The sequence below is a fragment of the Rousettus aegyptiacus genome, unplaced genomic scaffold (assembly GCF_014176215.1).
Source record: "Rousettus aegyptiacus isolate mRouAeg1 unplaced genomic scaffold, mRouAeg1.p scaffold_m13_p_8, whole genome shotgun sequence".
Taxonomy (NCBI): Eukaryota; Metazoa; Chordata; class Mammalia; order Chiroptera; family Pteropodidae; genus Rousettus; species Rousettus aegyptiacus.
In genome coordinates this window covers 49,491,391-49,518,304 of record NW_023416311.1, presented here as the reverse complement: position 1 = coordinate 49,518,304, position 26,914 = coordinate 49,491,391, and the positions used below count along the sequence as shown (strand labels likewise).

General features: G+C 35.6%; 1 long non-coding RNA gene across 5 annotated transcripts in view; it reads left to right on the top strand.

The window, feature by feature from the left end:
• LOC107509152 overlaps positions 1 to 26,914 on the top strand; it is a 153,147-nt gene that overhangs the window by 63,122 nt on the left and 63,111 nt on the right. The window contains exons 3-5 of one of the 5 annotated variants that reach the window (XR_004952509.1): positions 10,191 to 16,964; positions 17,843 to 17,898; positions 18,313 to 18,397. This is a non-coding gene — a long non-coding RNA (uncharacterized LOC107509152). Of the gene's footprint in view, positions 1 to 10,190; positions 18,398 to 26,914 lie in introns of all 5 variants that reach the window. The other 4 variants (XR_004952507.1, XR_004952510.1, XR_004952508.1 and 1 more) reach the window with 4 other exon arrangements.

Below are 26,914 nucleotides of genomic sequence, written 5' to 3'. Positions count from 1 at the left end.
AAATCATCATGGCATTTAAACCAATAGAAAAAATAATATATAACCTATTTGTGATTGATTGCAACAGGACCTCTGATTTTTCTGTGTACTGAGGGGCTTGTTCATGGAACCATTGCTAAGAAGGGAAATATTGCTGATGAGTTATGAAACATTTAATAAATAATGATTCATACTTTGCATAAATTAATCTTTTGAGTTCTCGTATCCTGTATTACATTATCAGTCTGACACACAGGGAGCACCGTAGAAATTTTTGTACAGAAGTTTTCTAAGTGTTTACAAGATGTTGAAAGATTTGGTTCCTTGATGAACAAGAAACCACAGATATTTGCTAACAATGTTTGTGTGTGGTTTGGTAAATGTGGTATTATATATGTGGTACCATGTTATGTTTCACAGAAATGAATTTAATCCACTATGCAAATTGTATTTAATAATGCAATAGACCACTATGAAATGATTGCACAATTATCGATTAACTCCCTTAGTCTTCAGATACAATAATGGGACATGTGGTGACCCCAGGCTCTGAACAGGTCACTCTCTTCCACTTTACCTAGCACACAATATTAATTATAATTTTTATATATGTCATGTCAATAAAAAGGTTAGGAAGCCTTGAACACAGCATTTATTGAGCAACAATTATGTGAGATTGGCCTGAGAACTAAAAGTGATTTAAAAACAAATAAACGAGATATTTTATGCTTTTTCAAAGTGTTTAAAATCTAATTAAAGAGGGATATGTAGTGAATAAAAAGTTACAAACTCAAATTTTTTTATTTTTTAAATGAACTTGACATGTTTTCTAAGCCCCCATTTCCACTATGTGAAAAGCTATCTTGCCAATTCAAGGTAACTTTCAGTTTAAAGCTGTACTTTTTGGATAAAATCAGGTAATTTTAAGGCATCTCTCTTGTTCCTCTTCTCTAGGATGATCTAGGTCTTGGGTACTTCCATATCTTCATGACATTAGAGGGTGAGAATATGGTCTGGGGTTCCTATCTGTTGGCTTCACTGCTGGAATAACTTGTTGTCTATTTTTTTTAGTGTCAGCAAAAGTGCAGTGATTATTCTGGGCAGCAATAAATCCCCTATTCCTCACTCCTTTAACCTTCTAGGATGCCATTGTTTAATTTTCACTTTACTTTTGTGGTTGAGCAGGAGAGTCTTTTTAGATTCTCTCCATATCCCACAAAATTCAAAAAAGGGTAGTGAAGTGGGCATGAATCTCAAGATATTTCTCTGTTTAGACTTGCCCTGTTGTAACTTATTCTTAAAAGCAATGGCTCCTTGTTGGCAAGCATTACACTTCTAGGCTGCCTCTCTAAAATCCAGACAAGAAATGGATACTTTAAAGCCTTCATATTTTCAAAAGTTTGATGGTTTCTATAGACTCCACTTCTTTGGATTTCAAGCCTTCAGTGGGAAAAGGAAGAGCCAGGTGCAGCAGTCGCAGGTAACTTCACCCCTCCATTTTTCTCCAAGTTCTCTCTCCATCCCACATATGCACATACAAATATTCTGGGCAACTAGATTTACATAAGCATATCCCTCCACTTGCCCCAATGTGGTTTATAATCTAAACAGATATTTTCAATTTTTTTGTTAGAAGCTCTTTTTGATCAACCGGTTTTTCATAACAACCCCAGAAATCACACCCTTTCCTCCTTATTCTAATTGAAGTGCATTCTATTCTATTTCATTAGGGAAAACAAATAAACAAACAAACAAAAAACCATGCTAATCTAGACTCAGGAAATTGACCTACTAGTGGGCCTTAAGCAGTGTGAAAAGCAGTGCTATAAACCTTGGCTCCAAGTCCTTACTCTTGATAAGCAAAGCTAGATTTTTAGAATTCCAGTAGACATCTTTTTTTTTTTTTTTTTTTGAGTTGTTGGTTCTTGTAAATAGAAAGACCTTTGAATTTCAGACCAATATCTATGCTTAAGTCTATATGAATTATGTGTTTTGGTCTATATTCCACTCTCCACCTTTGCCAACGAATGTCTTGGATCTACGGGTGGAGAGCAGTAAGAAAAATGAGGGAAAAATCTACAGATCTTGTCCTGCTACATATGAATCAGGACAGAGAATGACAGAATTTTAAAATGCCACAGAAAGTTAGAGATTAATTTTCCCAATCAAGTTGTTCACAGAGGAAACTAATATTGAGGGGGATTATCTGACTTGTCCAAGGCCAGATGTTAGAGCCTTGGCTCTTGGCTGTCATGTCACCATTTTTTCCACTTAACACCATTCAGCCTCTTCTTGAATTAGACAATTTGTCAAATGAAAGTACATGTAAAGTACTAATATGGATCGAGGGCTGATTCACACCATGTACTTAATATTAATATCTTTGGTGTTAGGGAATCTGACAAGTCATCTGCCGTAAGACAAATTTCTGGGGATTAAACTGATTGTGTCTTTGGTCTTTGGCTGATTTACTCAGTAATAGAAAACCATTCTCCATTTCAACTCTTCTTAGAGAAAACATATTTCATATCTGGAGAGTTCTGATGATCTACATTAGGGATCAGCAAAAGGAGTTTTATTTAAAAAATGTGTGTCAGAAAAAGGCACATTGGCAATACTTTTAAATAGTGATTTATCAATATGTGTCAAATATCTTTGAAATACATGGTAGTATTTATCTCAAGAGTTATGTCTAATAACAAAATACTATATTAGATACATCTTAAATATCAGCAGTAGTCAGATGGTTCAAGTAGATTATGATACTTGTGCAAAATAAGTTATTATATAACCCTGAAATATGATATTGATGATCAGTGCCCTGGCTGAAAGGAAATGTTCATAATTTAAAATGTTTCGTACAGGACATAAAATTGTATCTTCAGTATGAAATTAACTATGTAAAAACAATTGTATAGACAAAGATTAAAATGAAATAGGTCAATATATAATAATGATTATTTTTGGGAAATGGACTTATACTGGTTGTACTTCTTCCCTTCTGAATCTTAATTTTTTCTTCAATTATCATGCATTGCACATACTCAGAAAAAATAAAATAAATTAAAAGAAGTACTTTACAAACATGTAATATTGATTTAAAATGTTGGAGGCAGGGAAAAATTCTCAGGTTTTAAGCTTTTATGGTTTTTAGGTTATGTTTGATTATAATGTTCAAAGAAGCTTTGTGAGTTGGGGCATCCACACAGATTTTCGGAAGGAATATTCTGAGATGTAACATCAGTGAATCTCAGCCACTGTTAGTAATGTATAATATGAAAAAAGAAAATGTTGAATGGAAAGAACATCAATCTTTAAACAACAGGTGGAGTTATTATTTAGCTTTTTGAATGGGCCAAGGTGTTTGTTTATCTCCTGCTGCTATTTATAATTTAGGACTGTTGTTATTTGATCCAGAAGAGAGAAGCAAGTTGAAAAGAGAAGAAATGAATAGCTCCTCTACCTCTTCTCTGAGGAAGTTACCCGCAATCAATCCTGCTACAATGAGCAGCAGCTACAAATGGGTCTGCTTTCTTGAATTCACTGGCTGTACCCACAGTCCACGCTGCAGTAGTTGAAGCAATCTTCCTTTCAAGATATTGATTTCCTATGGAATTGTCATTTGAAATGATGAATCTACAGTTGGGTTGGGACCTGGAGGAAAGATAGTTGTGTTTGTGTTGCAGGCATGAATCTTGACAGGCTTTGTCCTCCACACAAAGGGCAAAAGGAAAGGAAAGAAATTATTAGAGTTTGGAGAAAGATTAAGGAAAATACTTTAATCATCTTCCAGTTTTGCTGACTAATTTCTAATACTTAGAACAAGGTTATTTATGAGTCCATCATTTCACAGTAGTTGAAGTTATTTGATTGTTCCTAAAGCCAAAGCAGTAAGGCTTAATGGTTATTTACTTTTCAACAGAAATGCAAAAACTTTTACTTTTTGGCTAGAGTATTCATTGGTAGTAATTTTCTATTTCTCAGAGGAGGTCTGAAGATTTTTAGATCACAGTGATAACAGTCCTTTCTTCACAGATCATATTTCCTGGAGCCCTGCAGCCTTCTGTTTAGGAAGGGCACGATATCTGATTGTTTCTTTCCATCCTAAGATATTGGACCTTACTTTCCACCCTTCCTTCTGTTACCTTCTTTTATGTAACATAAATTTTATATGATATGGATCTCTTTTCTCTATAATACGGCATTACTTTCTTCCTGCCACACTTTGATGCAAGTTATTTCGTCCTTCTTTCATAATCTGTTTTTCCTTTATGCTTTATTTTTTACTTTAGAAACAACCCAGCCTCATTGGTTTGGGGTTCACTAATCAGGCTGATTATTTGCTTGACATAAATCCCTTTCCTATTATTCTATATAGGCCCAAAGATATTAATATATCATTTTGTTTTCTTAGTTTTGGAGAATAGTCTGTGATGCAAAGTGTTTACATGAGATTGTATAGGCTTGCGTATTAAAGTATGTGATATATAGAAATATTAAGTTCATATAGCAGTTAATAACTATGTATCAGTGAATGTAATATTCTTCATAAATTGATTTTATAACAACATAAACTAGGCTTTATTATCAGACAGTACTTTTTAATCATTTTGTACAGACAATTTTCTCTAAAAACCATTTCTCTACCTACATCAAGTGTAATAAACCAAATTAAGTCACTTGTAGGTGATGGGACATTAGTGTATACTGTATAAAAGGTATTCTTAGTAGCTTTGGGGTCATTGGTCATTATCTCCTTAGGCTAAATGACCACTGTAATTCTTTATTATTGCATATAATATATGTAGTAATTTCTTTGATACTATATCGTATATATATTTGTCTTTAATCAGCTGACTTTTCTGGCTATCTTAAAAGTGTGCTTTCCATTCTCTCTATTTTTTCTGCTTTTAATCTACTAAGGAATAGAAAAATCGTGTCTATCTGAAGAAGGAATAAGTAGTCACTGGGTGATACTTAAAAACACAAATTTCGTAATGTAAGAGTACAATCTTTTAGTACACAGATTTTGACTTCTATTTTTGCTGCCTTGAGCTCTTTAATAAAACACTTTGTTTCCTGATTCTTATTAGGATTGAAGATACTTGAGGTTGTTGGGTGAGTGTGATGGTGAAATATTTGGCCATTTCTAAGCAATGCCCTCATTAATTGGTAGATCAACTATGGAAATGTTGTGAGGATTAAATGTACCCTCTATGCAAGCATTGGATATATGACAGTCACATAAGTGTGTGTGGGTGGGGGGAGAGAAAGAAGGAATGGAAAGGGGGAAGGGGAGGGAGAGGGGAAGAGGGCGAAAGAGGGAGAGAAAGGAACTCTCCTCTTAGCAAAGAATCGACTCAAAAAGAGTGGCTTAAAACTTGTTTGGTACACATCTCTAGTGTATTTCATTAATCTGAACCACGATTTCAGCACTATTGTGAGGCATACAACAATCCCACCTTTATTTTTGTTTTGTTTAGAGCACATTCCCTACCTTTATTTGAAAATTACATTTAGGTTGGAGAATGGACTAGGATGTGTGTGTGTGTGGATGAATGTAAGGTGAACTAGAGTATAAAAACATCCAATTGAAATTGTGTTTCTTCCGATTCCAATATTCGATTGAATTTCTAGAACAGTAGAAAAAGAGAGAATTCATTTGGCATATGCTTGCTGATGATAATGTGTCATCATAGCAATATCTTATTATTGAACAATTAAAACCATACTTTTAAACTAGAGTAACCTTTCTAATTTGGGCATAACACCATACTAGGATTCAAGTGCCATTTAGACTTCAGTCAGTAAAACCTTAAGTAATCAGAAATCAATTCATTAGGAACATTAAATCAACTAGATTTTATGTGTAAAATAATGTCTACTCTATATTAACAAAATAAAAAAGCCTAATGTTTTAAAATATCCTTCAATACCAAGTCAAAATTTTAAAGAAATGACTGTTTTCTAGGAAACTCTCATGGTAACCAGGGTTCATTCTTCCATTTCTGGTATTGTTAGTTGAATTTTTCTTGTAACGTTATTTTTAAGGGAGAAATTTTTACTCATTTATGACAATAGGCATGTATACATTCTTTAAATTCTTAAAAATCAAATTCCAATTGGGCATACTTATAAAAATGTGTCTAACGTGCCATTTCTACATAAACAGATTTATATATTTGTCTTTTTCATGTATGTGCATTATAAATGGGAAATCATCAATGTCTTTTGGAAAGCCATTAAATTTCACATTTATTTTAACAACTATTTGATGTTCAGTGAAGCAAGCTAAGTTATGTTGCTGGATATTTATGGTAAATATGTGCCATTCTAACGTACCGTTGTTGAGAAAAACATACATTTCTGAAATTTGTCTCTCATTTACTAGTCACTGCTATTTATATTGGTAGGCGATTCTATTACCTGTTTAACTTTGTAGTGATCACTTTGCATGTATGATTTTGAACTTAGCCACCTATTTACACATTCTGTTATGTGGCAAACAAAACCCTTTCTAGTGTAAGTATTTCAAGGGAGAGGGGCAATAGTAGAAGTGAGACATTTGGTAACTTTATCCCTAATATAGATTTAAATTAGATTTTTTAAAAAACTGTTAGCTTGCATAAATTCCCGAGGATGCCTCTTAGTAGTAAAATTGAGATACTGGTGAGTTTTAATGGAGTAGCAGGACCATTCTTGATAACACCCAGATCTAAGCCTTAACTTACAAATATTGAAAATGCGTTAACGTGTATTGATGTTTGGTCATGAACTCAGAAGCAGTGAAATACATAGAGAAGGCACTGAATACATAATTAATGTAGGGGCCACAACTCTGCCTTACATTGATGATGCGGTTTCATATGGATTTTTTTTTTTTTTAACATGGAGAATATTTCTTACCAAACTTTTGGAAAGAAACTAGGAAACCTAGTGCACAGGTTTCCCAAACTTCTAGTTTATAGAAAAATCTCATAGTAAGCTTCTCAGTGAGTGGGGTGTACCAGAGAGGGTCTAGAGGTCAGAATTTAGTACTGTTACTTGTATTCTTTTCCAGCTTAACACTAAGAATTCATTTCGGACATGATTTTCACTGAGCTATTAGGTGAATGTCTTTTCAGTGAATGACCTAAAACTAGATCAAGCCCCCCAGTCAAATGTTTCATCTTGTATATAGCAATGGAGGATGTATGAAAAGAATAATTTACTTTGGAAGATGCAATCTTTGAAGTGGTAGCCTCAGATGTAAAATAAGAGTCATCTTTTCCTGAATTAGGGGTAATCTTAAAGTATAAAGGAGGTGGAATCCTAGTGAGTAATGAAAATCTTCCATTTATATCTTATACCTTTTTTTTTTTAAAGTGTGTCGAGGAAAAAGTTATTAGATCAAGCTTTTGGTGGCGGAATGAGAGTTTTTATAAAGGTTTTGTCTTCCTATTATTAAAAAGAGTTCTCCGAGTGTGAGTTTCTAACAATATGGGTAATCAGAAATTTGAAAAAGAAAAGAAAAGGCTAGTCTTGCAGGATGTCAGGAAAGGGCATGAGCAAGCACTTGACAAAAAGAATACATATACACAAAAAACCCTAATGGGATGAATACCCAGCTTGTCACAAAAATGCTTAATGATGGAGTAAAGACAAATTAGTCTCTCATATGTTGAATATTCATCATATAGTCTATGCAGCTGTATCTTAGAATGCCATTCTCCCCCCCCCCCCCCCGCTTTTTTTTTTTTAAACATAAAGAAGATTACTTTACAATTTTATTCTTAGGAACTGCATTGTGTACTCTACATGCTTAAGTGAACTATTGTAAGACAGTGCTTTAAATGGTATTTTGTTATTCTCAGAATTTTTTTCTTACTGTGTAATCAGATTTATGGTATATAGGTAATATAAATTTTTTTGAAATATGCAAAAAATTATATGAAATGGGCAATTGTCTTGGTACTCAGGCATTCTGATTGATATTTATTCAGGGTTGAATAACTAGTGGTATATTTAAAGCATATATGCAAATATGTGTTGGGATATGAATATTGTCCCTGATCATTTAGTAGTAAGGGAAGTGACTTTAATTATTTCTCTAGCAAGTTTCACAGGTTAATGCAAAGTCTATCATATCCTCTTAGACTGAACAACATGTGTAATTCAAATTTTAAAAAGCTGAAACTTGGAAATAATTTATCTGATCTTATTGGAGTTTTTAACCTTATATGTACAACTAATTTAAATGAGCACTTTAAACTTTTAAAGTCATCCTTAAAAATTAAAATATATGTAATTCCTGGCTCCAGAAGTGAATTTAAGATGAGACTCATGAAGTTTAAGCATCAGGGCTCCGACTTATCAGATCCTTTTCAATTTCAGTATATTCCCCTTCTCCAGGATGTGGAGAAGCACAAATCATGTAACTGTTAGAAAAAAATATCAGTCATTTAAATCCATTTTCTACTGAAATAGCATATAGAAAGATTATTTCGATTTCATCCAAGAAGGTAATTCATCCATTTATATTTAACAATGGATTCCTATGTTGATTTTTCTGTGTATTAAACTCTCATATGTCATCTTTGGAAGGTATGGTCATTTTTCTTAAAAATGGTGAGGAACGTGTGATTTGCATCTATTGGAAATCAAACTCATTGTTTTTTGTAAGAATAGAGATTATGTTCGATGTTGTATTTTAAAAATCAGATTAACTGAGAAGAACTGCTTAATCTATCCTGTTTTGTGTTAGAGGACATTTTTTTCATAAGAGGAATTTAATGTATTTTATCAGTATTGACCCAGATTCTGTTGGTGGTCTCTGTCCATGAGAAAGAAAGATGAGGAGTAAGGGGTTCTCTCTTTTTTTTTAGATTAATTCCTCTTTTTGCCCATCTATTTTCTGAATCCAATTCTATTTGTAAGAAATATACATTGCTCCTTATTGTCCACAATGTAAGTGTGATTTGTTTAACATTCATAAACAAATGCTTTTTAGTTAAAAGACTTGATCTTCTGCTACTCCCTTCTCTCTCCATCATCTGTCATTTTATATTCCAGTTATACTGAACTATTAAACTGTACTATTCTACTTTACATCTCTGTACATTTTTACAAGTGTGGAGGGCTTCTAAGTGAGATATAAACATAATGCGATTTGTCTGGAAAACTGGCGGGATGGGCACTTTTCCTATGCATTGAGAGAACTTTTAGAAGAAATTGTCTTAAGGAACAAAGAAGGTTAAGTATGTTGCAATAAGTGAACCTTAGCCACAGAAGAGCAGTGCCAATCTCAAGGTCAGCATGTTGCCCATCACTCGTTCAACTCCCTGTCGAACACATGTCTGAATCCTATGGAGACTTAGTATGAGAGAGATGTAAATAAACAAAAGTCATAAAGCACAGTTTTCCTACAATCTTTGTAAAACATTAGGGACCCGGCATCATTGTGTTGAGAATCTTCTTCCTGAATAAAACACAACGGAACTCCTACTGTGCTTTGTCATAGAACTGAAGCTCTAATTATATGAAGGTCCAGTGATGGCCCCTGGGGAACTGTGGTCCCCTGTTATATGATACTCTACATCAGTTGATACCTAAAAGATACCACTGGGAAAGTATTTTTTCATAAGTCTGTATAATACACTTTGTGAGATCTCAGAAATACCTGGTTGTGGTGGTAGTAGGAATTGGAATTGGTAGGAACTGGACATCCTGAATTAATAGGTAGAGAAAAGTTACTAAGAAATTGGGACTGTTATTATAAATGTGACCTTATATCAGTGAAGTTTGAGTCAGAAGACAGAAACCACACTAATATTTTGAACAGGGAAAATTTAATACAAATAATTATTAAGTAGGGGAAATGTGGTAAAGGTGGGTAAAGAAAACTTGAAGGTGTAACAGATGTAGCAACTGCAGACTGTGACTGTGGGGTAAGTGGACCAGGAAGGAATTTAGTAATTTAAAGGGATACCTTTGGAAGGCTGAAATTACAACCTCCGAGCAGGGGCATGGCTGCTCCAACAACATTGTCTGGCACTGGGTAAAGAAGAACCCTGGGGCTTCCTCACAGAATCCTGAGGCCAGCCTGGAGTTAATGAATGCTGCAGAGAACGCTGAGGGGAACACTATGTCCCCACATTATTCCAAGCTGCTCTCTGACAACTCTAAACAGAAAATAAAAAAGCAGAAGCTAAAGGTGCTTCTTCCTCTTTCAGAGTTTCAGGAGCCTCAGCATCCCCTATTGACCAGAAAGCAAAGGAAAACCATAGTTTGCAGAGTCCTGGCTTTCATCATAAAGTGGCGAAGTAAAGGTAGGTTTGAAGTTAAGAGGCAATAGATTAATAACTGGCACAGACGCATTTGTCCCAGAGCCTGACACCCGAGGAAAATGCACATTTAAGCCAAGTCAGTCCCTAATTCTACAGTTTTGTAGGGTCTCCCTCCATTTACTATCTGAACCCATGTCGCACAACTCCTATTTCTTCCCCATGTGCTTTAGACAATTACCTTGGAGAGTTTATTATTTTCTCTGTTACCCAGCACTTCTTCTATTGAACTGTTGCTTTGGTCCTCTACCGAGATCGCCTCAGGCCATCTTACATCCCTTATACTTCTACAGCTTTCTCTGAACCACTTCTCTTACAAAATAGAGACATTTACTTCCTAAAGCACAGTTTACTCAACACTTGTGTTTAATAGACTTAACTGAAGACTTGGGTCTTTGAGTGGGGCCAAAATATAGCATCTTATTCCCTACCCAGGTTCTAAACAAACTTTAAAATAAGACAAAGGAATCTCAGATGGAGGCAAAAATAAAAGTTAAGGTGGAGAAAATGGGCCTGTTAATGGAACCACAAAGTTAAGCAGAGTTTCCCACCTAGTTACAGATAAAGTTAGATCAGGCCTGGTCGCCACAGGAGCCTGACCAGGTCAGACTTTTGTCATGAAGGAGCTCTTTCAGTGGAGGAGAAGGAGGGGCAGAGCTAAGCATTCTGGTTTATTTTTTTTTTTTTTTGCAAATTTACCAATTTCAGAAAGTTACTTTATCTATGTCTCTGTAACCAAAGATAGCAAGAAGCCAGAAATGTCACACTGTTTGATTTCCCACGTCAAAGAAGAAAATGTCAAGACTAAGGAGAAAACATTCATACCTATAATATAAGTGAAAACAGGTATTGACATAACTTAGTATGAGATAGGACTGTATTGGATACATTAACTGCTGCCTTCAGAGGTTTGTCCATTGGTCATCTTTTTTCAGCCTGTTCTGCCATGTTGCCTCAGATGGATTTACTGTTTCATATGCCTTCTGCTCCCTTGCCCCACCACGTTACGGGGCCTCCACGTAAAGCTGAGACAAGATGAAACAAAGAAATCAGTTAATATAATACCCTTCTTTTTTTCTCAGATGTTTATTTTGTGCCAAAATAATTGTTTCTCAGTTCTGAAAGTAAAACCAAGAGCACATTTTCTTCTATGACTGGGGCTTTCAGAGAGAACCAGTAAAGTACAAAAGAAAATTTTATCCTTCTTTCTCTTCCCATAATTGCCCATGAGACGGGTATTCCAGGTGCCCAACACAGTGCCTGATACCTATTAGGTACTTAAAAATTGTTGAACAAGTGAATGTTTTAAGGACTGGACTATTTCTTTTAAGTGTTACCAAAATTAGAAAGTAGACATTTCCCTCTCCAATACTTATCTGCTTTAGCTCTTATTCCCCTTCTCTGATATTCAAACCTTGATTTTCTCTTCTCAGTGGGCAACTCTGTTTTGGAGCTTTTTTTTTTCCTCCTCCTTTTATCTTCCTCTTGTTCTAAACCTAGTTATTTAATATCCTAATTAATAGAGTTTTGTTAAGTGAATGAATCTTATCTGATATGTTCATTTATGTTGTTATATTGATGACTAGAAGTAGCTACATTATGTCCTTTCTACTTCTATTTAAATGTTATGAAACTGAAATTAAGTCCTTTAGCTCAAAGACCTAACTCTTATGGTAGAATTTTAGTCCCCGTGGAAACTTGCAGATCATATTTTTGATGAGCAGATATTTTTCAGGTGTCCTTCCAAAACACATCTCTTAACTTCCTGTGTGTCAGGCCTTCCAAAACTGCCTCCAAACAAGTAAATTGCTTTGGATTCTAAGGGTACTCCAGGATAACTGATAGCTCTCGAGGAGAGGGCCAGATGCTCCATTTGTGTCTCCTAACTCACTTCACTACTCCCATTTACACATGAGATTCTTCACATTTATCATGGAAGAAAAGGAAAACATCTGTGGTAATGGTTGCTGGAAAAGCCCGTTCAAAACAATGATCAAGAAGGATCTGCTCTATATGTTATTTTTTTGTTTTACTTTATAATGACCCACAAAACAAATCACTCTGAAGTGGGGAACGAGTCTTGGTTTCATGTAGGATTCAGCTTTGTGCACTGAAAGAAGTAATTAGTCCAGAATAACTCTAGAGGCCTAAAGCAGTTATTACCTCCCATTAGTACAGATAACTTATTTATTAATGGTTCATTAAAACTAGGAATACAAATATGTGTCTATAAAGCTACAAAACTTTCTCATCATTACTCTTATTATTTTTACTAACTAGCTCTGAATTCCATCAATGTTCTGAACAGTAAACACAACCTTTTTATTATTCCATTTTATCAAGGTATGAAGCTAGAACACTGGTTAGAGAAAGAGGGCCATCCCAGGCAAGTGGCCGTGCCAGATTGGGACCAGGTTCTTGACAACTATTTAGTCCTCTCTTCTGAAGAAAAGGAAGTAAAATCATGTTATTGATGGAGTAATGCTCCACATTCAAGCTCAAAAGTTTTCAAGGGGATCAAACATCTGTTGAAGAGAAAGATTTTTGAGACTACTGCTATCTATTAAATAAAGTAAACATAACTGAAAAAAAAAAAGCTGAGATCTACTGGTTTCATGCAGAATTCAGTTGTGTGCACTGAAAGAAATAATTGGTCCAGAACTCTAGAGACTTGAAGCAATTAATAAATCCCATTAAATAATAGTATAGTTACTAACTTAATAACTGTTTTTTATTTGTTTGTTTTTCTTCTTCTTTTCTTTCTTTTTTTGAGTCCAAACTTTTATCTATTAAACATTGATGAAATTTAATAGACCAAACACAGATTTTAGCACTGGACCCACGTGAATGGAAGAGAACCGAGATAGTATCAGATGAACAGGGGAAAATGATGACCACTCAGGGTTGTGAGCGTCCCTGCATACAGACCCCACCATTGGGATCTCCTGTCCCTTTGTCTGTGCATCGCTCCCAAGGAGACCAAAGTGAACCTCCACATCCTCTTAAGCTCGAGAACACACTTTTGTGGCCCCAGTTTCCCTGATTTTATCTAGATTCCAACCAGGTAATTGAAGAACTTTTGGAGGAATTGACTATTATTTCTGTTTTAATGGTATGCAAACTTTTCTGTCTTAGAAATTGCCTGACCTAATACTGTCACCGTACATGATGCCATTGCAAAAGTTAAGCTGATTTCTGTTTATATAGGTAGCTAAGACCAGAGCCAAGTCTTGACTTAGACAAAACGGAGTCAGGACTTTTGTCTATTTCTTGGTTCATTTATTCTTCCTTTACATATGTTCTTCCTATTCATTTCCTAACTAAAACCCAGAGTAAGTGGCTCCCTTGGTATCCTAGGATGCAAAAATGACTGAGGTACTCTTGGAAGGCTTTAGAGTTTACTTTCCTGGAAAAGGGAAAAAATAATGCTCTCTTACCTCTTATTTTTAAGTATTTTCTAAATAGATTCTTGGTTATGGGCATTGAAAAAGTAAAACCATTATGAAGACCATACCACACATATGTTCTAGTATATATTTATTTGAAAAAACAATGAAATTATTTATAAAGCATACAATAGCTGTATTTTCTGAGCCACTATTTGAAAGTGATGCTAAAATTTGAACCAAAATTTCAACCATTATTATACAGGAAACTACAAAGTGTCAGACACTGTATTAAGTGCTTAGGATGCAATGATAGCAGTGTGGACAAGACTCCTGCCTTCACTTTGCTTAATGTCCAGTAAGAGATACAGGTAAGTGGGTTAAGTAAGATTCAGTGTGAAAATGAGCATCATAGGCAAAGTGAAAGTCATGTGAGTCATAGGGCATCTCTAGACATGGGGAGTTTGAGAAATTTTGGTAGTAGAAGTGATATTTAAACAGAAGTCAAGGATTAAGAGAAGTTAACACAAAGAGCAAATAGGAGTTGGATGGGGATGGATAAGTGTTGCAGACAGAGGGAACGGATGGAAAGTTTCTAAATTAAAAGAGAAGATAATTGTTCAGGAACCAAGAGAAGTTCAGAGTTGCTGAAATATGCCTCCTACAACTTTTCTGTGGCTATTTCAATAGTAAGCAGTCAACATTTTTTTTTCCTCAGGGCACACATTATTTAGCAAATGGGTACATTTTCTAGACCTGGAAATTTAGGAAACAATTTTGGTTCTCTTTTATTTTCTGAAGAAGAGGCAGAATACTTCTCTCCAAATGTAGCAATTATTTATTATTCTACTTGATGTGTGTGACTGTGTAGAAGTGTTGCACCTTCTAAACTTGAAGCCTGTGAATCATGAAAAATTGATGCCTTCTCTTGCCTGCATTGTGATTGTTGTCACTTGTAACTTAGTATGCAGTCATCGTGCTCAAAAGCCCTGTATGATTTGTCATATACAATTGTTATTGTGTTTACGGCTCCTGGCTCTTCTAAACTTTTATATATTTTATACCTTTCTTGTTTACATATAGCACCTCAAAATTCTATTTTAGTGCATAGACATTTCTGAGAATTCTGCCACAATAGACAATTATACTTGACAACTGAAAGGAAAAAAGACACGTAGGAAATGATTATAACTAATGCCTATTTAAAGCAAATCGGTGGTGAAAAATCATCCTGTTTATATTTCTCTACACCGAAACATCTTACTCCCTTCCGGAACAGCTCACGGTTATGTATTAGGTCATTCAATATTAAAGTGATTAGGAAGATTCCTAATGCACAAATACATTCTAATAATACATAATAATTATTAACAATTATAATAATCATCATTATTAATAATATAGCTAAAATTTGTGTCATATTGCTATATATCAAATGCCAAGTATTTTATGTTTATTATTTAATCTTCCTAACATTCTCATGAAGCACACATTATTATTTTATCTTACAGTTAAAGAAATCGAGGCATATACTTTGCCCCAAATCACAGAATAATATGTAGGGAGGAAGGTTTGAATCTAGGCTGTCTGACTTCAAAGCTCACAGATAGACTATCGCTGAAGATAGTGGCATCATAAAAGTTTGCAAAAAGAGCGAACTAGCAGCATGCCCAGAAACCAGTAGAGTATAACATCGCTTTAAAGGATTTGTTTCTTTGATGTAATGGCCTATCTTATAAGTATTTTCAGAATATTTATTAGGTTAAAATTAACTTGCAGTTCTCATGGATGCTAATAAGCTGCCCTGTTTACCTTTAAGCTGAACTTTACAAATGCTATTGTACCTTTATAACCTTGACATTTATTAGGGTTTGAAAAGAGCCGTTCACTCCTTGAGAAAAGAGAGTAAATGTAGTCCTAGTTAGAGTGTTTTGAAAAGAACAAAAACAGTGCTATATATGTGAATTGTTTGAGTGGTTCTTTATGGTATACCAAGCACTTTTCCATTATTTTATTTTATTCTTATAGCTCTTCAAGAGAGATAGGATGGGTATTATTGCTTCTGTTGTGTTGATAAGGAAACAGTTTCCTAGTGAGTGAAGGATGAACCAGAACTAGAATGTGAAACTGTGATCTTTCCTATATGCTGCTTCTCTACATACAATGTGGAAGAAAAATAGATCAAGGAAATTTCATAGGGAATGATACATAAGAAGACAGAGTCAACCCCCCCATAGAGTAAGCTAGAATGTGATACTGCTTCTTGATGGCTTCATATTACCAAATATGACTTGGTCAATAACCTCACTGCAGACAATGAAGTTTCTGATCATGACGGCTCATAAATATCACTCACAGCTTTTTGTCAGTGAAAGATTGAGCTTCACAGACTTCACTTCTCCCCCTTTACCCTACACTCATGCCACCACAGAGGGAAGACTGTTGTTTGTAGAGAGTGTCTTTGTAAACCCTAAGAAAACTTGGCAAGCTTCATTTTTTATAGAGGAAACCTACTGATTCTGACAAAGATTTAAATATAGTTTATCTTAGTAAATAAAATTAAGGTAAATTTTCTTTTATAGAACCCATTATAATTGGGAGAAAACTCCATTCCACCAACTTGCCAACATACTAAAATTTTTGCTAACATTTGTATTCAAAGGATCTATGCTATGTTTTAGAAAGTTTAGCTCTTGCCCAAAATTTCCATGTTGAATTCTAGAAACAAGAATGAAGCCAGTGGCAAAATAATTGAATTGAAAGTGTAGATTTTGGTAAATAATGGGTAAGAACTGGAAGCAAAGATGTGTTGAAGGAGATCTTGGTAACAGCACCAAGAAACCAATAATGTTAGCCTAAAGCATATATCTAAAGTGGCCAGTGTGTATACATATATGAGGGGTGTAGGGTCAAGTAAAAAAGGGCAAAATCAATCAATCTACATTGGCCAATCAGATGCCACCTTGATAATATCTTTTTTTATTAAAATAGTGTTAATGGCAATTTTACAGAGATCACATTAAACTTTGTGATCTTCAACTATTGTGATAAAAAAGAATTTCCTTCAATTTTAGAAATACTTTACTGTCAAGCGACTGCTTATAGTCAGAATCCTGGGGAGCAGAATTACCCATTGTTTTCACTGAAACATCGAGCTTGATGAAGACCAGGAAGGTACCACAACCCTAACAACTTAAAGAAAGGAAGATGGGCTGATTTGCGGTTCATTTAGAAAGAGAAATTGAGGTCCATTCAGGGCAAAGACTTTATGACTCTGGTGAGTAGATCCAGTCTCCCTTAATCAAATCTGTTAGAACTGGGTTTAGCTCAACTCTAGTTTATGTAGTTACCCTTAACAATATCTACCATGGGTCTGCCACAGACTAGCTCTGTGACCTTAGTCTAATGCTTAACCTCACTGGGCCTTTTTATATAGCACAATCAATACCCTTCCTGTTCTTTTGCAGTCCTCACAGGGATGCCTGTGAACAAATAACATAGTAAGTGTGAAGTTGTTTTGAGTTTCTCAGAGGAAAGTCACATTGTGTACTGGAAATTATTGCTATTATTAAAGTTAATGATTATTATTAGCAATACATTGGGATATACAACATGCCAGTCAAGATTTGAGTAGCTCTTAGTTAAATCAGCAAAGAATTCAGCTTAAATGTTATAATGGTTCTACTGGAATAAATAGAAGTTTCAGGTACAACACATTTTTTTTCCTATGAAAGGCATTAAACCATAAGTTCACAAACAATTCTTAGATTTTTTTTTTTAATTGGAATTGGAAGATGCTCAAGTACCAGATAAAATCTATTCTGTTAGGTAAGATTTACTCAATTTAGTGATGGATGACTGACTTCAGTTTTTTATTCTGCTGCCTCCACACATTTTCTCTCCTTCTATCCTCCTCCACATGCAACTGTGAAATAATTATAAAAGCATACATTGAACAGTCTCAACTCAGCAACGTACAAATATGTAGTGTCCAATTTTTTCCTAATATCTTGTCAACATTATTCTGTTCTTCTACCTACTGATAAAGCTGAGTAGTGGAGAAGTATCTCCACTACTGCAGGAGTATCTTGATACATTTAGATAATTTTTTTCAGGGCACATTCAATATTTATTATGATCAATATCTACTTTCAGTGAAGGAGTTCTGGCCTGCATTCTTTCACCTGTGCTTGATGAAGCCTGAAGTATAGGTAAGACTACTTCTGTGAGGGACTACATGCTCTTTGTGATGAATTTGGGGGCATTTCTGTGGTTGCTTGTTGCCTCTTCTTGAACACTGGCTGCCTGGTAAGATTTGATGCAACTAGTCTGTAAATGCTCGTTCTCTGGTGTGACACTTGAGATAGGCTTTGATGCCTAGGAGGCATACTATCTGCAGACCCCTAGTGTCAGAAATATGATGGGGTCAAGTGCCAGCTCTTTTTCCCCAATACTCCTAATGGATGGTCCCTGTTGGACTCCTGCAGTGACCACCTAGCTTTGCCTGTGATTACTTCGGCACCTTTCTGTAAACCCTTACAAAGCCTTAGAGCCCCTGCCATAGAGCCTCAGCTCAGTGAGAAATTAAAGAGAGTAACCTTTGCCCTATTTCCAATTGTCTGCAGGCCTTGGTGCTCAACAAACAGCATAATGGTCTGTCTGTGAGATGTCTACCTACTCCCAAAGAAGAGAGAAGGGAAAGGAGAAAGTGTGAGTGCTCTACAAATTCTAAAATTAGATGTTTCCTTTTTTTTTTTCCTCCATGGATACCCATTCTCTCTTCTAACTAGGCTTTTATCTTTTCCCCTATCTTTTTCCTTCCTTCCTTCCTTCCTTCCTTCCTTCCTTCCTTCCTTCCTTCCTTCCTTCCTTCCTTCCTTCCTTCCTTCTTCCTTTCTTTTTGTCATTGTTGCAAAATTGTGGTTTCGTTAGAACTCCTAATCTAAGGTAACTGGCATAGAGCCTCCTCCACTTCACATTCCTACGTGATCCTAGAGTAGATTCGAATCTTTTATAAATGAGTTTTAAAAGTTGTTTTTAATCTATCCTCTTTAGGCAAAACAACACAAATATTCCACAGTAAATGAAAGCTCTTTCCTATTATTAAAAGATGCCAAGAAAGAAAAAGTCTAGGCTAATCAATTCCAAATTATATATGTGTGTGTATTTGTTTGTTTTCTTCCATACATCAGATGTAGACATAGTTTTCCCAGTTTTACTGATGTAGAAACCCAGTCAGAGAAGTTGTCACATACTTAATAAAAGACAGAAGAGATATTCAAGTTGAAATTTGGCTCACTTTAAATTCTATATTCTTTCTGCTAGAGAAAACTACCTCTTAGCCTGCCATTCTTCTTGGTTACCTGACATTTGCACCGTATTACCAAGTATGGGAATTACCTTTTTCCTATGAGTCTCAGAAGCGATTTATCCACCTCTTATTATAGAAAGTGAAAATATTAGATACTCATTTTCCTAGCTTTCCTTGTAGCTAGGACAAGGACTTGTGACCTGGCTGCTGCCAAGTCAGATGCACTCATCCCTGAAAAGGTAGCACTTTGAAAAGTTCTCTTCTGTCAGAAGAAGCAGGTGCACGGCTGGGTTGAATCTCAGAGGTAGGTAGAGCAGTGAATTGCCCTGTGTCCAGTGTTCAGGGCTAGCAATGCTGGTGGTGCAGCCTGCAGAGTCCAGTTCCCTGAGATGGCATCCTTGGTGTTCTAATCCTGCCAGGACAGTGGCCTGATGTGGGGCAGTATTCTTGGCTGCATAGCCATGCTTTTGCTTCCCTAACTTTTCCAATGTGTCTGAGATATATCTAATATTCTTTTAATAATTCCTTTCCTGTTTAAATCAGACACGCTTGGTTTCATTTTCTTGCAGGTTCCAATCTCCAGCCTTTTGAATTATTTTAAACCTGTTTTATTCTATGTTTAATTTGTGTTTTCTGGGTTTGGGTTCTACAGTGTTTGTCAGAGAGATAGGTAGTGTTACTGTTGGATATGTTTTATAAGGCAGTATCATTATTTCCTTACAAACTATGTGTGATTTTTTGGTTATCAAGAATATGATTGCTGTAACATGCCTAGCAATATGCAGGAGTATAATTGAGTTTCCCTGTAACTTAACAGACATGAGTTTTGGAATTTGTGAAAAAAGAAGCAAAATTGGCATTTCAGGTGGTTAATTTTATCAAGTGATACCCTTTGGTTAACATCTGCATGAGCAATACCTGCTCAGTTAACTCAAATGAAGCTTTTTCTACCATTTCTTCCTTTCCTGAAAAATCTCTCCTTTGACTTTACCTTTACATTCTTTTTCATTACTTTATCCATTCTCCCTCCCTCCCTCCCTCCTCCCTCCCTCCTCTCCCTTCCTCCTCCCTTCCTCCTTCCCTCCCTCCTTCCCTCCCTCCCTTCCTTCCTTCCTTCCTTCCTTCCTTCCTTCCTTCCTTCCTCCCTCCCTCCCTCCCTCCCTCCCTCCCTCCCTCCCTCCCTCCCTTCCTTCCTTCCTCCTCCTCCTCATTCCCAATATACAAACACACCCTCGAGACACATACCATGTCTCATTTGCACTGTTCTCTCCAAAATCAAGCCCAATGCATAGAACAGAGCAGGCAATCAGTGAATATTTATTTGAAGAAAATAATCTATACTGTAAATTTTGATGTGGTTAATTTCCCTCATATTTCGCCTTTGCTTAAGTCACATTTTCAAAGACAGGTTCCTCTACATGATTTATGTAATTCTTCATTAAGCCTTTATGATTCATTTGGCTTCTCCCAAAACCCCTAGTTTCTTTTAGTTCTTTCTCTGCTGTATTTTACCCCACCACCCACCCCCTCCTTGTAAACACCCATGTAGCCCATGTGCCCTACACAACAGAGCGGTCCACGATTCATGATTATCGTTTTAACGTCAAAAATCTTCTCTGAAAAACCTTGGTATTAATAACAGCACTTTTCACACCACCTTGTATTTTCACTCTCTTTGGCCCCCTTTCATTGTGCTGCTTTCAGTCCATTAAGATGTAGGAGAACGTTTTTGGTGGCTTAGCGACGCATGGTTTATGTTGGTTATATTTAACATTTTAAATATAATTTGAAGAGGAGAGAAGTTAAGATTGGACTTAGACATGACTTTAACTTTATATGCTTAGAGCCTGTCTCTCAAAGTTCAGAGGTACAGTCATTATCCTAGTCTATAGCATAAAACTCTATTTGTGTTATCTATTTCAGAATTCTGAATTTCATGCTGTGAAATATGGGGGTTCCATTTTGTAACACTCCCTTTCTAGAACCTACTCTTTATTTTCAAAGGGAACAAGGATTATATTGGAAGAAAAGAATGAGGATAATAATGACTCCATTTTTACAAGCACCCTGTCAGGTTTTTGTGATGTAACCTCTGTCAATTTCAGTAAAGACAGGCGAGAAAGACCCAGGGGCTCTAGCCACACAAGGCTGCCCGACATGTTCCTACTGTTCCATCTAACCCTAACTCTCTCCTAGTCTTTCAAAAGGAGAAAAGAAAAGGGCTTGAATAGTTACTGTCTGTTGTACTCAAACTGGATAGAATATATCAAAGAGGAAATTGTACGTCTAGGATTTGGAAAACATCATTATAATCTATCATAGAACAAATTGACATGGACTAGTACATTGTGCTGGCCTTCCAGTAGATTTAATATTTGGAACAAAAACAAGAACAAGCAGTAGTGTGACCTTGACTTCTAGTCAATTTCTTTAAATATTCTTTTAAAATTTCTACTACATTTTAAGCTTAAAAATACAGATTTCTAGAAAAAGAAGCTATGTTAAGTGTCACGTTGTATAAAAAGAAACCTTTAAGGCATTTATAGTTTATTGAGAGAAGAGGTGTCAAAGAAAGATAGCAAATTGTAATACAATGTAATATATATTTTTTAAATTTATTTTTTTATGGTGATGTTAGTTAATGAAATCCAGTAAGTTTCAGCTGTACACTTTAACAGTAAGGCATTCATATATGTTTACACCGTGTGTTCCCCTCCCATAGTTGGATTTCTTTCTGTCACCACATATTTCACTCCCTTTACTCCATCTACCTCCCCCTCCCCTCACTCCCTATCTCCTGGTATCCACTAGTCTATAGTCCATGTCCACGAGTCTCTGTTTGTTCATCCTGTTCATTTGTTGCTTTTAGGTTTATATCCTACATATAAATGATATCATGTGATTTTTCAACTTTTTCTGTCTGGCTTATTTTCGCTTATCATGATTATCTTGAGGTCCATCCATGTTGTCATAAATGGCAGTATTTCATCTCTTCTTATGGCTGAGTAATATTCCATTGTATATATGTACCACAACTTCTTTATCCAGTCATCTATCGTAGGACACTTTGTTTGCTTCCATGTCCAGGCCACTGTGAATAATGCTGCTATGAACACTAGTGTGCAAATATCTTTTCAGATATGGGTTTTCAAGTCTTATGGGTAAATACTCAGTAGAGGTATTGCTGGATCATATGGTAAATCAATTCTTAGTTTTTTGAGGAGCCTCCATACTGTTTTCCATAGTGGCTGTACCAGCAGTGTATAAGGTTTCTTTTTCTCCACATCCTCTCCGGTATTTGTTATTACTTGTCCTGTTGATTATAGCTATTCTACCAGTGTGAGATGGTATCTCATTGTGGTTTTGATTTAGATTTCCTGAATAGCTAGCGATGTTGAGCATTTTTTCAAATTTTGTTGGCCATTTGTATGTCCTCTAGGGAAAAGTGTCTGTTCAGGTTCTCTGCTCGTTTTTTGATTGGATTTTTTGTTTTTGTTTTTGTTTTTGTTGTTGTTATTGAGTCATATGAGTTCTTTGTATATTTTAGATATTAGGCCCTTATCAGAGGCATTGCTTGCAAATATATTTTCCCATTCAGATGGTTGTCTCTTTACCTTGTTGACAGTTTCTTTTGCTGAGCAAAAGCTTTTTAGTTTGATGTAGTCCCATTCATTTATTAATACAATATAACATTTAATAGCAACTATCTTATAGTGAATGATTTAAACGATTCTGATTGCTGTACCAATAGGATCTCATTTAATCTTTTAAAAACTCTGTTATTATCTGTATTTTACAAAGATAGAAACTGAGGCATAGAGAGGGTAGATAACTTGCCCAAGGCTACACAGTGAGTGGATGGTGGAACAGAATTTAAACCCAGAGAATTTGGCTGCAGAGCACGTATACTGCACAATCCTACTATTTTAGACAGTAGTAAAAGCTGACAGAGGCAGTGTGTGTTAAATGAGTGTGTGTTCTAAAAGCGACAGGGTGGTGGCTTGGGCTGTGTCTGGGTGTTTGGGCCACACTCTGTTTTGCCTGCATATTGTTTAGAAAAGTTTCTCTCTATATTTTTTAAAAGTTAATTAATTACTAATACTTAAAAACTGAAGGGTTTTATATAAATATCAAGATTTTGGCTTCCCTAGGTAATTCAGAACATTCGGATAGCTTTTGCCCACATTCTTACGCGGACAGATTGTCTGCAGCCAGATCGCTGCTGTCCACTTTAGAAATGGTGTCGTTCTTCAGTTTGCCACAGTCTCCACCACCTCCTTTTATTCTCACACAAATGTGTATTGGCTGCCATTTATCATTCTGCTTCAGTAGTTGTATTTCTTGTGGTAGAGTTGGGAGGAAAATTATTTCCTGTACTGATATCTATATCAAGTGAGGGCAAAATGAGAAACGTACATAGATATCGAACATTTATACTTATTCATTCACTCTTGTTACTTGCCAGGTTTTAAACCTGAGGTGGTAAAGTATGTAGGCTATAACACAGGGCTCATTTGGATAGGAAAATCTGCTAAAAATGAAAAGGAATTTGCTTGGGTTTTAGAGAATGATAGGATCTTTGCAGGTACAACAAAGTATGTTAGGGAAGGTTTGAAGGTTAAATGAATAAAAATCAAACTTCAGTTTGTATAAAAATAGATTCAGTAGCAGAACAAGAATTACTCAATTATTGGCTAGATAATTTGTGATGGATTTGTTGGCTTCTGAGGTTGAAGCGAGTGAAATGAATAGACAAAACTGAGAATGTTTTAATGGAAGGACCAATTATGTCTTCTCTTTCTCTCTGCCTCATCTTTAACACAGAGACATATGCGCACACACACATGCACACGCACACAAATGCTCAGATATATCTGCATACACACAAATATACAAATACACACAAATATACATGCACACACACACATACACACTATTTCGCCTTTGAATTGTTCAATGGCTGTAGGCGACAAGATGAGACATAATGTTAATACAACTGCCACAGTAAATGAATTACTAGACGACAACTGTATCAAAAGATTCAGGTAACAGCATTAGAGATACTATTTTCCTTCAGGCAGGCACTTACGGGCATCTGCAGGGACACAGAATCAGTAAGGACTAAGGGATGAGCCATGGATACCTTACAGATATAATCAACAAGTGACTGTGTCCCTGCGATTACCAGTCAGCCATGATCTACCTTTCCAAATTCCCTGGCAAGGTCTTCTGTTGTCATCTTATCTCCACCAGGCCTGAATGCAGCCTCCTCCAATCCTTTTTTCCAGATGGAAAAGATAAAGTATTAAAAAAAAATGGCTTAAAATAGGTTATTACCTGGCATCTTTCAGAATTATAAAGAACAATTTCAGAACTGTGCTTGAGCGCATTTGACTGAAGCATCTTCATGTACAATGAGCCTCAACTGAGCATCAGTTTGCTACACTTCACTGTACTAGAGATAGTTCTCAATGCAGTAGTCCATTCCAATTTATCTTATGCCAAGAAAATGAGTATTTCTTAAACTCCAGAGGCACAATTTTGTTTCTTATGTATTGTTTTGAAAGAAAATATTATTTCCAAACAAAAAGCAAATACTTAAAACTTCCCTTCACTCCTCCTCTTCCCTATCTTTAAAAGATTAGATATCAGAGCAAAATAATTTGTGGTAACTGTGCAAATTCTTGAGATGTAGCCTGGATAAGCTACTTTTGTTCAATACATAAAACATTTCGTAATAAACTACTTAAAGCAAAATAGGGATTTCACAGGTGTTAAGTCTATTTTTCTCTCTTCAGCTGTAACTGCCGATTTCAAACATGTAGATTTGTGACCATGAACAATAAAACTACTGCCCTGCAGGTGTAATAAATAAACATGAAAAGTTGAAAGCGAATGCCAGGTACATACAAAACCAAGTGCTAATTAGGTCTTAGAATTGGGAAGTGTCATAGCATTTTCTGGAGTGGAAGGGGCCTAGACATTTTGGGTTTTTGTCCTGTAGACACTAACTTCCATCTGTATGGAACTCCCTTTCCTCCTACCTCCCCCTTTCTTCCTTCCTCCATCTACCCCTTACTTTCTTTGTAAACTGAACATCTACTCTGTACTAGTTACTTTACCAGATGCTGGGACACAAACTCCCTATATTAATCTGCTAGGGATGCCATTGAAAATAACACAGGTTAGGTAGTTTTAACAACAGAAATTAATTTTCTCACAGTTCTGGAGTTTAGAAGTCTTAAGATCAAGGTTTAGTTTCTGCTGAGGGCTCTTTCGTTGGCTTGGAGACAGCCATCTTTTCATTGTGTTCTCACATAGTCTTTTCTCCGTGCATATGAATCCTTGGCATCTTTTCTTCTTCTTATAAGGACATGAGTTACATAGATTAGGGCCCCAACCTTATAAACTCATTTAAACTTAATTACCTCTTAAAGCCCCTATCTCCATCTAAGGCACTGGTGTTTGGGACTTCAACATATAAATTTTGGAAGGACACAGTTCAGTCCATATTGCACCCTAATACAAGGTCCTTGTTTCGGAAAGGCATATGGTATAATAGAAGGAGACTGAGAAGGAATCAAATATGAATCACTTGATTAAGGATAAATCACTTTGCCTCTTAGTTCCTTCGCATTTTTTCTGTAAATGATGGATTAGATAAATAATATCTAGGATTCCTTATAGTTTTGATGATTTGTAATTCCAAGGCTGTGTCTAAAATTAGGTGTGAGACCCAGGGCGAAATAAATATGGAGAATGAGAAGGGAACTGCCCGGGCAGTGGGGGATGTAGCCACTGAACAGTAACTATTTCTTCTTAAGGACTGATTAGTGTGAAGTCAGTCATTCCCCTTCAATTTTCCAAGAATTGTTCCCTGTCTTTCATGTATTTCAGGGAGCTGATTATTTTTATTAATCAGTCATCCACCAACTGTACCTTCTGAAAGAATGAGCTAAATTTTTACAAATTCTAAAAACAAAACTCTATCTTTGGAGTGGGGCAGATATTTTGTTCTCTAAATTTAGGGACTGAGTCCCTAAAAAATATTTCAAAAACATATACCAACCAATCAACAAAATAACTTCCCCCTACCATATTATTGAATGAATGCAAAGGAAACCCTCAGTGTTGCGTATTCAGTGACACACACTTGAGGCTTGTTTCTATAACTTGTGATTATTCTTTCTGCAAATGAATTTCCATTTTTCCTTTTACCTTTTATCCAGTGTGAAGTAATTTAAAAATCCATTAACACATATTGCCATATTAATTGGATGATATTCTTCAAGGTCAAGAAACTATCAATAGATATTGAATAGTTACTATAAATGAACTCATCATAGTAATTAGATTTGTCAATTAAAATTGGCAACCGCTAACTCTTTATAACTGGATTAAAGGTAGATCACTTTGGGAAAATAATTTTGCTCTACATAATAGATGTAGATTGGATGATGATCTCATATGCAAGTTTGACCCATGAATGAAATAAGCATCTGATTTTTAAAAAATAACAGATTCTGAGACTTGTGGGAGTGTAGTTACTGATGAATTTTCTCTAAAATTATGAAAAAAAAAATCCAAGTGAAAATTTCAACTTAACATTTACCTAGGAGATACTAATAATAACATCTAACATTTATTAAGAACTTGGTATGTACTATATACTATATCTCTTTTACTCATAAAAAACACATGAGATATATAATTATCTTCTTTTTGCAGGTAAAACTATTCCACAGTCATTTATACTAATAATAAGTGCTGGAGCTGGATTAAAATATAGGTCCATCTGATTCCAAACCAAATGCTCTTGTCACCTCTCCACATGTGCATGACTAGATAAATATTTTAATTAGTTTCACTTTGTTTCTTATTGTCTCCAAGTGAGAAGATTTCTAGTGAAGAAAAAT